Source organism: Onychostoma macrolepis, chromosome 07, assembly GCF_012432095.1.
Source record: "Onychostoma macrolepis isolate SWU-2019 chromosome 07, ASM1243209v1, whole genome shotgun sequence".
In the NCBI taxonomy this organism is placed as follows: domain Eukaryota; kingdom Metazoa; phylum Chordata; class Actinopteri; order Cypriniformes; family Cyprinidae; genus Onychostoma; species Onychostoma macrolepis.
In genome coordinates this window covers 26,141,293-26,154,744 of record NC_081161.1, presented here as the reverse complement: position 1 = coordinate 26,154,744, position 13,452 = coordinate 26,141,293, and the positions used below count along the sequence as shown (strand labels likewise).

Below are 13,452 nucleotides of genomic sequence, written 5' to 3'. Positions count from 1 at the left end.
AAGTCGCGTCTGGTGTGAACGCACAGTTAGTGGTTTGGGGGCCCTAAGCAAATTTCAGGTACTGGACCCCAACAAAATAACTATAACGCTCTTTTACGCATAACCCTTATTTTGCTCGCTAGCTCTCTCTCATTATAGCTATAGCTATTATTTATTGTAACTATTACTCCTTCACAACTTAAGTAGCCTAAGTAATTGGTCAACTTGATGCTGTTCTAAAGCCATATTAAGCTACCTTATTTTTTTCAGATAACAAAAAACATTATATTACTTAAATGCTTGCACTTTGAATTGTAAACTTCTTCAATCTTTTTCCAAAAAGGATTAAAATGTCATAAATATTATCCCATGCAACTCGTTCCATATTCCAAGTGTTCTTAAGGCATATGATAGGGTTTGCCGAGAAAAAAATCGAAAATATAATCTATTAAGTGAAAATCTCCAGTCATTGCATTCATGCATTTATATGAGTTTTCAGTTTATAGTTCATTTGCATTTATTGTTCGCACTGGTGCACCTAGGAAAAGCACACAAGAGAGTCATTTTGAAACATCAAGACAAATAAAATTATGACTTGAAACTATTTCTTTACTGAGGTGAATATAACTGTTCTGAGACGAGCGTAGAATGCGCGCAAAGAGCGCTCCGTCTATAATCACTAAAAGCTGTCACTCACTTCAGTTCATCGCGATCTCACGACGTTAATAAGCTCTCTGCACAATGAATGTCTTATTTACATCTTATCTACACGTTGTTATAATGAGAGGATTCATAAGCTTGCAGAACTCCACACCTGACAAAAACTCGCCATTTTGAGTGGTGAGTGAACATTTGACACTCTCCATAACACAAATACATACTGGTGCATTTGCCAAATATGTTTTGCGAATATCAGACGGGGCCCCCTGATTCCCCGGGGCCCTAAGCAGCCGCTTACCTCGCCTATTGGTTAAGTCCGCCCCTGTGTGGAGGCAGTGTTAATAGCCTATTGCTGCTTTTAGACTAACAAGAAAGTTTTGAGTTCTGAAACTTAAAGTTTGTTTTTATAGTACAATGACCTCTTATATGTCAAAAGATCAAGGGAATTTTGTTTTCTCAATTCATGACCCCTTTAATGTATTTTTGATCAAATAAATGCAGCCTTGGTGAACATACTATAAAAGTAAGACTAAATCTAAAAATTTTAATATACTAGCTGACCTCCTTTTTAACTAGTTGATCAGTTCATCGTCATTATCATCATCATGACCTATTCCTGATCTACATGCGCCAGAAAACAATCTGCCAAAGTACAACCACATTCTCAGGCGGAGGAAGCGGTCCACAGAGGAAAAGAGCAGAAGAGTCTCTGTAAATAAGCTGCTTCCAAAGGTCATGATTTCTCAGTGCAGGTTATTAATGTTTGAGGAGTGCAAACAAATGATCATGGAAGCGTAAGCAACAACTTCATATTTGAATGCAAACACACACCATGAAACGCACCTATGAGTAACCATCCAGAGTATTCAAGTGATGCTAAACCTGGCTATGCTGACGCATTTCTGACAACATGACTCAAACTCGAAAGCAAATATTATAATAAAATTTTTGTCTGTGTTTTCATTTCCTGTAAATTCATTGGATTACTAGATAAGTATTAGAAATATCCTCTAATACTATTACAAAAGCTTAATGCTAAAGGACACGATTTAAGGTGAAAGACAGAAAGGAACAGAGTTAGTGAAGGACAGAAATCGGAGAGAAATAAGCTCTAAAGCTCCACTGAAGTGCCCCTGAAAAGAAACACAGAAAACAGTAGAGAGAGAGAGAGAGAGAGAGAGAGAGAGGGTGAGTGATAGAGAACTAGGATGCTCCGTGATTTTCTCTTTGTTGAGGGTCATTAAAGACTGAATGACAGCACCGTGTCACTCTCTCTCTCTCCCAGACAAATGCACCCAAGCCAACAAGCAGCCTTTATATTCCCAAACTAAAGTTACCATGGCAAAGGAACAATCCAACAGGGCAATAACAGAAAGAAAGAAAGCGAAAAGGCTGGAAGAGAAAGAAAGAATGAGAGTGAATAGTCTCTCCATGCGAAAACAGGGAGGGTCAAATCCTCCTGGCTGCTGCTGTAGTTCCTGGAAGTGCACAGCAGAAGAGTGGTGAAGCTCTGAACCTAGGCTACACAATGATCTGACGCTTAACATGACACAAGCACAGCACTATAATCAGGCCGCCTCCTCAGGGTCAAACTTTATGCAGCTGCACATGAACAGCACAGCAGACTGCAGCACAGACCAGGGACTGCCAGTAATATTATTCACAATAATATTCAATAATAATAGCAATAATATTCACACCACCAACCCATGATGATCCAACATCATTGATGAATAATATACATTTTGTACAGGTCCATTATGTCATACATAGATTAAAATTAATAAAAATACTTATAAATGCAATAGAAATGCTTATATTGTTACTCAAATGTGGCACTGAGAATCACTTTTGTTTACTATTGTCCTCCTGCATTATCGAAACACACTGTTTTCCCGTTTAACACTGTAAAGCTGCTTTGACACAATCTGTATTGTATAAAGCACTATATAAATAAAGGTAACTTGACTTTTCAAACTTCTGAATCCAAAGTTTTAAGGCAAAAATCAACATCATCATAATTCTGCGTTCTCTCACTCATCATCATGTCGTTCCAATGACATTACTCTTTTCTGTAACATTATCCACAAAAAGATATTTTGAATAATGTTTTTTGTCCATATAATAAAAGTCGATGAGCACAAATGTTGTTTAGACCCCAATGACTTTCAAAATATCTTATTTTGTGTCCTACAGAAGAAAATCTGTCGTAGGACAGTTAGGAATGAAATGAGGGTGAGTAAACAAAGACAGAATTTTCACTTTAGGGTAAACTATCCCTTTAAGCCCTCTATTTTTTGATTATTTACAGTTACCAAAAATATTTTAATTGATGTTTTTCCCACTTTCTTATTCCAAAACATCATAAAACATGAAGTGCCCTCTCTCACACTCATCTTTCATCTGCACTTCTGTGGAAAAACATGTGATGGGAAAGAAAATATAAGATGGAAGTGCATGTGTGTACAAATCTCAGCAATCTAAATGTGAATTTTCAAGAGCATGTGATGTGAGAGCTGGTAGTCATTGGTCAAACCCAGGACAGTGGCCTTTCAACACATAAAAGCCCCATTCTCTGCTTTAATCCAGCAAAAACTATTAGAAAATTAACTATTTAAACTTGTTATCTACTCTGCTTTAAATCTCCCTTTTGCTGTCCATTCCATCACATAGAGCTGCACAATCCATTGAATTTTTAAAAATGCTGAATTATAGGCTAATCATTAGGGTTGTAATATGATTGTGATATGATTTTATTCAGTCATTGGTGAAGTTTACGGGAATGCAGAGACCTAAGACTGTGCACGTGATTATCTTCCGGTAGGGTGTGTGCACTAATGACATCATCCGCATAAAATAAGTAAGCAAGCAAGACAAGGTCCCTGTTTAAATTTCCATTTGATTTCCATTGATTCTGGAAAATACAATGTCACTTAAATAAAAGAAATGTTCACTTTGAATGACTGGAGTGATGTTTACCCAGTAAGATAAAGATACATACGGGATGTGTCATGAATTTACACACATACACATACAAAGGTTTCCTATTAAAAAATATCTGTTTTCTATTTAAAAATATTTTCGAAAAAGTAATTTACTCCTGTGAAGCCAAAGCTGATTTTGTACATGTATGTGTATAAACAGAAGAGCAATCATAGAATGTTTACTAGATCACTCTCATTATAGTAATCAACAAGGCTGCCTACACAGCACTAGTCAAATCTGAACAGTCTAGTTTTGTTGTGAGAAATCATACACTGTGTCTACTGTGTCAAATGTTTGCAGCATATTATTTAGGCTATACCCTCATAGAATTATTATCTGCCATGTTTACACATGATAACTGATTTAGCAGGCAGGATTCCTCCCTCAGGATTTCATGTTTACAATTGCAATCTGTCGGCTATTGTCATAGCTGTGCAACTATTGACCTATATCTTTTACTACCTGCTAAAGTAATTATTTAATATATTTTGTAAGTAAATATCTGCCAAGAACAACAATATAAATGTAGGTCAGACCATCAGTCACACTGGCAAACAAGTGACTAAAATGAGGACAATAAGAATATAGCATATAATAATAAAAGTATTGAGTGTTATATTGAGAAAAGCGAATCCTTAAACACAAACAATTGTGTCTTTGTGTGACAGGTACTACTACCCCTCAAAGTCAATAAATCCCCCATATGAGGGATATTGAATTAGCACTGATGAGGAAGACTAGGATGACAAGACTAGGGGCTGATTAGATTAAGTCAGATGCTATCCGAGGCTGGTTTGGCTAATCAGTGCTGCTGTTTGCAGTGTACACAGGAAGTGGAGACTGTCAAAGGCACATGCCCGTAAATGAATTCTGTCTTAGTCTGTTGTTGAAATTCCTCATCTTACAGTACGAAAGTCCAGTTTTCTGCTAAAATGAAGGGCTGGATGGTATCAACTTTGTAAGGTACATCAATATATTTTCAAATGAGATTTAGGATAAGAGAATACTGTAAACATTGATATATTCTGATGTTGCAAACATATCTGAAAAATAATGGATAACACAAAGTGAGCTGCTGCTTGAACATTGCATGATCCAAGCTGTCCTAAACATATAGGGATGTGAATCTTTAGGCACCTCACAATCCAACTGATTTTGATTCTGGGAATCACAATCTGATTCTAAAAAGATTCTTGATCTAATTATTATTATTATTTCTTTTTAAATATTTAGTTTAAATTTAATGTTAAGAATGAACTAATTGCATGCACACTAGTTAATTTTCAGGTGAACTACAACAATCATTTGACTTAAAGTCTAGTAAACTTTTTAATCTGACTAAAATCCTACCAGGTATGAATGCATTTGCTGTGCAACAATACAAAAAACAACAAAAAACAAATTTGGATTTTGCTATACCAAGACTTTCAAGACTAAGGCCAATACTCCTCCTGACTTGCAGGTCTGATCTGCAATCAAAGTGAATGTCTGGTGTGGGTTATATAACCAGACGGTCAGCTAGTTATTTAATTCAAGCGTTCACACACTTTTTCCACCCTGAAATGTGAATGTTTACACAGTGTGTTCAATAAAGACATGAAAATGTACCGTTGTTTATGTGTTATTTGTTTCAGCAGACTGTGTTTGTCTATAACATCGCAAATGCCAAGCAATATTCAGCTTATGACAGTCCTAACTCACATAAATGCACTGGCCTGACACATAAACATTATAAAAACATAAACTCTCTGTGAAATGTAGAGCGTATTCTGGAAAGTAATACTGTACTGCAGGTTCCTTTATTACTGTTTACACAATAACAAAAGTGCGTCACATGAACCACACGATGAGCAGTGGGGCCTACATAATTTTATGGTGACTTTACAGAATGTAGACTCATTTTTATCAAGAGATCAAGATCTGTCTCTGCATTCTCTCTCTCTCACACAGATGAGGTGTGGTTAATGGCTCCCTGCTGACAGAAACAGTCTCTTTGAAGGAAACATATTCCAGCATCAGTCTCATAAAGAGACATCACTGTTATCCTTTGGAAATGCAGACAATAGCAACCCTGCTGTGTGAGGGCAAGGTCAAGCTACAAAGGAATCGTGGTAGTGTTGCTGTGGGTGGAGATGTAATGTGTTTGAGTATGTGTTTTAAAATTACCGCACCCTTCCTTTCACCTACAGTATGATGAAGACGCCACAATATTGGCAAATGTTCAAAAAAAGCAACATGGAAAAATATAGATCCCTCTGATTTCAGTTTTACCCAAGAAGATTCTCAAGATTTTTCTTTTTTTGTCCATGACTGACTTTCATTGGATATTAATGACATGGGTAATTTGGGGCTATTAACTTTTGCACACAATGAGCTCATTGTAACACTTAGCATTAAGCTTACAATTTTAAGGATCTATTTCTTCTAAACAGACATTGGTCCAGTGGTACAGCCTACAAAACTGTGCTAGTCTCAATAAAACTCTAATTTTCAATGATTAATATGCCTGAATGCATTTCCTGGTAGCACACAAGGATGAGCAAAATGTTTGGTTTTGCAGTAGGTGGCACATAGTCGATTTCAGCATATTGCCTTATCAGGATGGAGTGTTATAACTCTCACATTAAGTGTTGCCAATCTGTTCACAGCATCACATTTCATCCCACGAGTTAAATTAGTTTTGCAATACAGACACAGTAGAGCAGCCATAAACACTATAACCATAGAAACATATGAAGTTAAAAAGGAAAACAGACTGTGACAATTATGACCTCATATGGCTCCACCCTGAACAGTCTCCTAAAGCAAATCTGTCCATTCTGCTATAGGATTCACACCAATCTGCTCTTAGGCAGATTAATCCTGTGCCCCACAGCATGCATCCTCTTTTAAAATATATTGGTAAATATTATATATTATTTAATTGTACCGCTCATTTCCCCTATTTCTCCATTTACACTTTCAGAAAAAGGGTACAAAGCTGTTAGCGGGATGTTATCCTATAAGGTACAAAAGCTAAAAGATACATCTTTGTAATTTACGTACATGTAAATGGTGCATGTATCCTTTTTTCATGATGCACATTATAATGTTGTAATGCCTAAATTTACTTGTAGCTTTCAAAACGATAGATTTTTAGCATTTAATTTTTTTATTTACACAAATCATACAGCATTTTAATAATACAGAAGATACCAAGTTGTGACATTGGAAGGGCTGTGTCAATGTGAAACATGGCGGAAACACTGTTATACCTGGTTAATATCATATCATCTAATCTATATAGAGATCACAGAGCGGAAAGCAAGTCTGTTGCAAATGGCGTTGATCTCTTAAATTCATGGTTTGCTTTACATTTAGTTGTGATACCATGTATAAATAAGTGAAAGATATATATATATATATATATATATATATATTATCATTCTGAATTTAGCTGTAGTTGTTTTACTGTTCAGACTATAATTCTTTTGTTTTGTTTCTAGATTACTTCCATGTTATGTCTCTGACTCTGAATGCATGACATGTTGTAATAATGAACTCACAACGAATGCCTGGAGGAACACGTTTCCCAGGTACACTTGAAAGGCGCCATTATGACAAGCTGCTGAAAGTATCTGCACACCCAACCAGGTCAGACTAGTAAATTACAAATAAACATTCACACTCTCTGCAGAATATCATTAGCTGGGGCGATGTGATGTGTAGTTCAGGTAAGTGTTGCACAGGAGGGCATTATTATCCTCCATCTGAGGTTAGAGTCAGGGCACCCAACCATTCCACACCTCCAATATCTGATTACTGTGCGTGTAATTATATGTGATGTAACTACCGGCGATCTGGTCTTTCTCTTTCATTAGGAGCCACCATCAGGACTAAATGGCTGACTCATCTCACTGTCTGTCTTTCTGCATGTGCGTTGATTTTTATTTCTGCCTCCTAAGTATCCCCAGATAGTTTCTCAAGGTCTGAGCCTAATATTTTTCATAATACTAGGGATGTGCAAAAATATTCTTTTTTAAATCAACTAGTCAGAGGGTTGCCTGAATGACTAGTCAGTTAATATAATTTAGTTGGTTTAAAATACATTCAAATTCAGGGGTCTCAAGACTCCTTTTTAAAAGTTGGACCAAAACCTAAAACACTTTTAAAACAGGCATAACACAATGCCAAAGACATCCATGTTGTAGTGGCTGAAAATAGTTGCTGCGTAATATATTTTTGGAAACCATGATACATCTTTTTCAGGATGAATTGAAAGTACAAAAAAACAGCATTTGCTTGAAATATAAATCTTCATTAGAAATGTCTTTACTGTCATTTTATCAATTAAATGCATCCTGGCTGTTGGTCAGCTAACCTATTAGTTTACCATTGTGACTTTTCCCTACTCAATACTGACTGTTCAGTAGAAAGAAATTACAGGATATTCTGTTTTAGCGTGAACTCAAATCTGTTCAGAATGAAGCTCATTCTCTGTCTTACTTCATGCATCAACCGTTTTCATTCTCTCCTTTTTCTCTTCCAGTCAATGAAAGCAGCTGTTGTGTCAGAAAGTGGTACCCCGGTGTTGCATTACGCTGTTTCAACTAAGTGTGCATGTGTGTGCGCAGAATCAACTGTGTTTTTGCAGGTGTGTGCATCTGTGTGAAGCTATGCAGGAACATTCAAGCAGAAAGTGTATGTCTGTGCATCTGCCCGGCACGATATCGTGATTCACTCCCTTTTTCTGTGGTGGATAGATACTGGAACCCACACAGAAGTCAGATTATAACCAGGAATAAGTAGTTTATTCACTAACATGCTGTATCAGTTTAGCCACTGATATGTGTGTGTGTTAGAGAGAGGGGAAAGCTGAAAGGTTGATTATTAGCTAAGTGGAAATGGCAATCTTGTACATTAATCACCTCCTTTAACGCCCTTTTTCTGGTCCTTCTCTAATTCCCACACACACAGATAAATGCACCAATACACTGTACCAGTAAGATCACAAATTAAAAAGTTAATTTCTTCCCTTAAGGGCAAAGAGCCTTTAATAACAATTGCTGTAAAGCCGCAGAAAAGAGACAGCATGACATCATCTCCAAGCTCACGTTACAAAAAACTCACTAGCTGTGTTCAGATCACATGCTTTCGCAAAGAAATACACTTCAACGTGTTAACCGTTAGCAACACACATGCATGCTAGGTGATGTTGTGAAAGACATGGTGTCAACATAGAGCTGCTTTTTGTATTGTTGTGCTGATAAAGGCGGTCGGAGTGAGTGGGCACTAGAATAATAAGTCGATGAAATACACATCACGTGCAAATGCAGAAGACAGAATCCACCATTTTCTGAGCTGAGAAAGTCTCATCAAGGACAACCTTAGATGTCTACTCAATCTAACCACACACCAACCCATTTCCTTAGCAACCGTGATTCATTTCCCTAACTACAGGGCTGAAGACAGTACAGTACAGGCAGCAGAGCAGTGAGGTACATCGCTTCGAACAACAATGAACCTTTTCTGAGAGATTTCAATGGAGAAGGACTGTCGTTTTCTCGAGCTCTGCAATTCACTTGTCACAGTACAAAGATAAGTGCGTCTCAGACATGTCATGTGACAAAAGACCGCAGCACCTGGACTCCTACAGAGCACAAACACACAGACTCTATCACTTCTTCTGGCCTTCAGGTGCGTTCACACATAAATAGGCTCCCCATGATTCAAGAAACCTGCTTCTAAAAAGAAAAACATCAACAGAACATTAAACACGACAAACCTGAAAAGGGATGATTTAAATGGATCATTCACCCAAAATAGAAAAATGGACCTTAGACATGGCAGACACTATGTTTCATGTGGATTAAAACAAGGCTGTGATGGAGACTTTACAATGGTACGTACTGTTTAAAGGTATTAGATCGCATCATTTTCATGGGATTTTTGTCACCTGAAAGTTTTTGGAAAGTTGCTTTGTCGGCCCAACAATCGGTATGTTGTTAAACAACCGTACAATCCATTGATTGAACGCACTATGCTTCTACACCTTACAGCCTCATTTGCATTCCTGTCAAACAGTAAATATGGCACTAAATCATTTGTGGGAGCCATTTAGCATATATTTCATTAATTACGCAACCTCATGTCATTCCCAAAAGTATCTCATTTTCTTTCTTCTGTGGAGCACAAGACACGATATTTGAAGAACGTTTTAACCATTTTGTCAATACAATGCAAGTCAATGGGGTCCAAAACAAGAAGTGAATAAATGAAACTGTTTTCATTTTTGAGTAAACAAAAATCTCCTTACTTTAATAAAAACGTGAAACAATGCATTGTGGACAACAGGATAGGTTTTTCAATGTTTTGTCTTAAGCCACACCATTCAGGAAAGAGCATCCCATATCAAAACCCATCCACAAATACTCACTGTTACAAATACACCCAAATCTGCCAACCCTAATATAACATATGCATAATAACAAATGCAAAACAACACAAAAACAATTGGTGTTCAACGCGGGCTGAAGAAAAACGGAACCGATAAAAACACCACCGCGGCGACACACCCTCTATACAACGCTTCACATAAGCACCTGAAATACCTTTCAACAGCAAATGATCTTCAGAAAGAGCTTCAAGTGTCACATCCACTTTTAGGACAAAGAGACAAGAGTGTCAAAAGGGTCAAGAGCGGGAGAACTTCCACACAGTCCACACTGCAAAGGGATAATGTCCACACCTCTGCGTCTCAGAATGAGAGTGCATGTGAACGAGACACAGTGAAAAAATGAGAAGACAAGGCTAGACAAAACATTACATCAGTGCTACGAGCAAACACACACCGCAAAAGAATGTTCAGAATGCATGTGACACACTGATACCACTCCTCCACTATATACTATAATCATAATATTTTTGACATTATCATCTACTGTTTGTTTATACGCAAGCCTTTGTGCCTGTGGCAGAAAAAGTGGGTTTTTGGGGGTTTGCGGGAGGGGATGGGCGGAGGATATGCATCAATTAAACAGACCTGTGCGGTCCAGTAGATGAGGGTAAAGAGGGAGGGAGGAAAAACAAAATGAGAGAATAAGAGAGGGATTACAGGAAAGACACCATAACAAAGACAACAGATATGTTTTTTTTCTATCAGCTCAAGTGTGCTTTATATGAGAGGATCAGATGGTAAGACGTGGCAAATGAAATCACCTCTTCATCTCTCACAGGCCAAAGACCTGACATGACCTTATATGATCTCAAAACCTGATGAACTCTTTGAAGTATTCGGCTTCATATTAAAGTCTCGTACAGAGTGTATCATGACCTCAGATGTGGATTTTCAAGAGGATAGTATTGTATAAATGCCATAGACCTTTTACGTGGTAAACTGCTACAGAGATTTTCAGGCTTCTAGGAAAAAAAACTGCACTAACATGTGGCCATTACATTTAAAATAGAGTAGTATGCAACACATTTTGCATACTCTCTTCTAGAAAAGGTTTACCAAAACATGAATTCCACAATGGCACGTCTGTTTTGGTAAACAGCACAGCACACTTGTTTGGAGTACAGATGAGCAAATGGGAGATTAGTACATGATCCAACCCTTCCTCTCCTGTCCAGTCTAATTGGAATCCAGTCCACTTTCTTCATTAAACATTTCTGAAGGTTATCCTAAAATGCCCATCAAAACAACACACACATACACTACCATTCAAATGTTTAGGATCAACACGATTTTCTGTTTTAAAAAAATAAATAAATAAATAATACTTTTGTTAAGTGAGGATGCATCAAATTGATCAAAAGTGAGAGTAAAGACATACATTGTTGCAAAAAAAATCTATTTCAAATAAATGCTGTTCTTTTGATCTCAAAGAATCATCAATGAATCTTGAAAAAAGTATATTGGTTTCTACAGTTTGAAATATTAAGCAGCACAACTATTTTTAACACTGTGACTGATAATAATAAATGTTTCGTGAGCACTAAATCAGCATATTAGAATGATTTGCAAAGGATCATGTGACCCTGAAAACTGTAGTAATGCCTACTGAAAATTTGGCTTTGCCATCACTGGAAAAAACTGCATTTTAAAATATATTTAAATAGTAAACAGTTATTATAAATTGTCAAAAAAATATTTCACTATATTACATTCTTTTTTTAAATCAAATAAATGCAGATTTGGTGAGCAAGAGATGTTCAAAAGCATTTAAAATATCTTACAGACCACAGACTTTTGAATGGTAGTACATGTGTGTGCTAGGCTATCAAGACAGGGACATACCATAGACTTCTACAGTAAATAATGCCAATTATAATTACTACAGACTAAACCTTATCTAAAACAAACCCTAAAAGTATGCATTTTTGTAAATTATAAAATAAAAATATATAAAAATACTATTGTATAACAACTAATATTTATTTTAGTTTTTATAGTGCAAAAATGTATGTACAAAATATGATAGGCCTATATATTTATTTGAGTCCACAAGGAGGTTAGTTGCATTTGGAGAAAGATTCTAGAGGCAACACACACACACACACACACACACACACACTCACACCCACAAGAGACCCTATCAGTCATCTGATGGCACTGACTGAAGTGTTTAGAATTTGACTCCTGCTAAGCTGAACGCCTTTTCAAGACATGGCTGCTAACTCTACAACTCCTCCTCACATTTTGAGCACACAAGTGTGAGATCTTGTTTTAACACAGAGCTGTAAAGCAACTCAAATAGACCAAATCTAAAATAGATCATACAGCACATACTTCACTGCCCACAAAGCCAGAACAGCAATAGACTGCACTGAGGGGAAGCGGGTTTGACCTACTGACTGACAGTCTGTAACCTTTTGTGGTAGCGATAATCACACTACATGAACTGTTTGCTTAAGATTTAATACAACAGATGTCTGGGATGCTGTCACTATACCTCAATTAACTGATCTCTCCCTCTCCCACTCTAAATTCTCAGTGTTTGTCATATGTGTGGTAAGGTTGAATTGCTGCAGATGGATCAGCCTGTCAGTCAAACAGCACAGCAAACCACAGCACTCGAAACGAAAACACAATAATGAACTGTCATATCAAATATCTCACTAAAGCCTATAAAGAGCAGCTTGGCACCACTCCGTCTGTTATTGGTTAGGTGATTACATTACTGGATGGATTGATTTTGTGTAATTGGCTAAAGGGATGAGATGAAGGGATTCAGTGGTCATCAACTCATAATGTACAAAACATCTTCATAGTAGAGGTAGTTCTGTCCAGCACTGAACCTCAAGTAGGGCTGAGTGATTTTTTTCTTCCATTTTTATTGATTTAAAAATTTGAAAGTTTTGTCATGATTATATATGTTTTTAAAATCAAGGAATCATTGTTTTGAATAAAAATATTTGCAAATGTTACAATTAGACACATTGTCAATACACCAAGGAAAACAGTTCAGAAAAAAATGATTTAACCGTGTGACGGTGCACCTGATTAACTGCTAAAATGTGAATGCTCTCTAAGAATATATCACTAAGAGGCTATTCACACAGAATGCATTTTTGCATTTGAAAAATATGAGACGAAGAAAGTGGAATGGGAAAGAAAAACTTCAAAAAGGTTATAAAATGCAAGTTGTTCTTTAACTTGAGCGCTGCATTTTTAGAATGTTGATTCATGTACGAGACGCTACAAAAGATGCAAAATGCGAGTGGAAACAGTCAAACATGTCCGTCAAGCATGTTTGCATTTGACTTTTTGACTTATACACATTTTTACTAAGATATATTTTGCTTTTTTCTTGTAATATATTATTTCTGAAAATATATGATATGTTT

General features: G+C 36.7%; 1 protein-coding gene across 3 annotated transcripts in view; it reads right to left on the bottom strand.

The window, feature by feature from the left end:
- The window catches only part of adcy7 (adenylate cyclase 7), a 59,038-nt gene that overhangs the window by 33,962 nt on the left and 11,624 nt on the right, over nt 1-13,452 (bottom strand). Inside the window, exon 1 of one of the 3 annotated variants that reach the window (XM_058782332.1) lies at nt 10,215-10,348. The exons of the other annotated variants lie outside the window; for them this stretch is intronic. The gene's annotated coding sequence lies outside the window, so the exon portion shown is untranslated. Of the gene's footprint in view, nt 1-10,214; nt 10,349-13,452 lie in introns of those variants that run through there. 3 annotated transcript variants of the gene reach the window in all.